Raw genomic sequence first — 909 nt, 5'->3', positions numbered from 1 at the left:
CAGGGGAAAAAGGCTAAATCAGAGTAACGAGCAAATATTTCAAAATGCTGGGTTACTCCTGTGGTTTGTGAGACTGGCCCTTAGGTGGGCAGTTACACCTTGTGGGAGTGCATGTGAATGTGTGTGGTCTGGAAAAGAAAAGGATTGCATAACTGGATTTAAGCTTGGGCTGAGAAATGACTGCAGCTGGGCCTCCTCAGTGGCTGTAGGTCACACTGATATTCAAAGAGGAAAGCCCTCTGGCATTAGTCAAGGCTTTGACTATGCAGGCTAAGTGACCGGGACACAAGAGTAGGAGTGTGTCTTTCAGTTACTGAAAGCTTTTTAATAACTTGAATGAAAAACTACTACTCATCACTTTGGAAAAAAACATCTAAACCACATTTTAAATGTTAGTAATCTCATAGGAAAAACTTATCCAAGTACAACAGCCAATACTGTACCCAAAGTGTTTAGTAGTTATGGTACTTACCTCAAAGGTCTACAAAGCACTTTAAGATTGCAGATTGTTAAGGTGCCGATCATTTGAGCCATAATATACTGTATTAATGCATTATATACTGTTTATTGATGTGTATAAAACCAATATCTTAAGCTTTGTAGTGGAGTAAAGCCAAATATTTCTCTTGAAGTGGAGAGAGGCGCAAAGAAGCTTAAAATGAATTTACCTTATACTTGTGCTCATTTATTCTCTATCTTCTTTCCTCATTTCTCTTTATGTTTATCCATCACATGAGATCTTCATCTCTTCTTCTTTGTCAAGTTCGTTAGTGACAGACATGAAGGTAAAACCCACTTTACGTGCTTTTTTCTTTACAATAAAATGACGCAGTGGAAATTCGCCCACAATTTGTTTTATTTTGAAACGCCCGAAAGGAAATGGTTTTTTTCCGACCCCACGGTGACTTG

The sequence above is a fragment of the Astatotilapia calliptera genome, chromosome 14 (assembly GCF_900246225.1).
Source record: "Astatotilapia calliptera chromosome 14, fAstCal1.2, whole genome shotgun sequence".
In the NCBI taxonomy this organism is placed as follows: domain Eukaryota; kingdom Metazoa; phylum Chordata; class Actinopteri; order Cichliformes; family Cichlidae; genus Astatotilapia; species Astatotilapia calliptera.
This window is presented reverse-complemented; position numbering follows the sequence as displayed.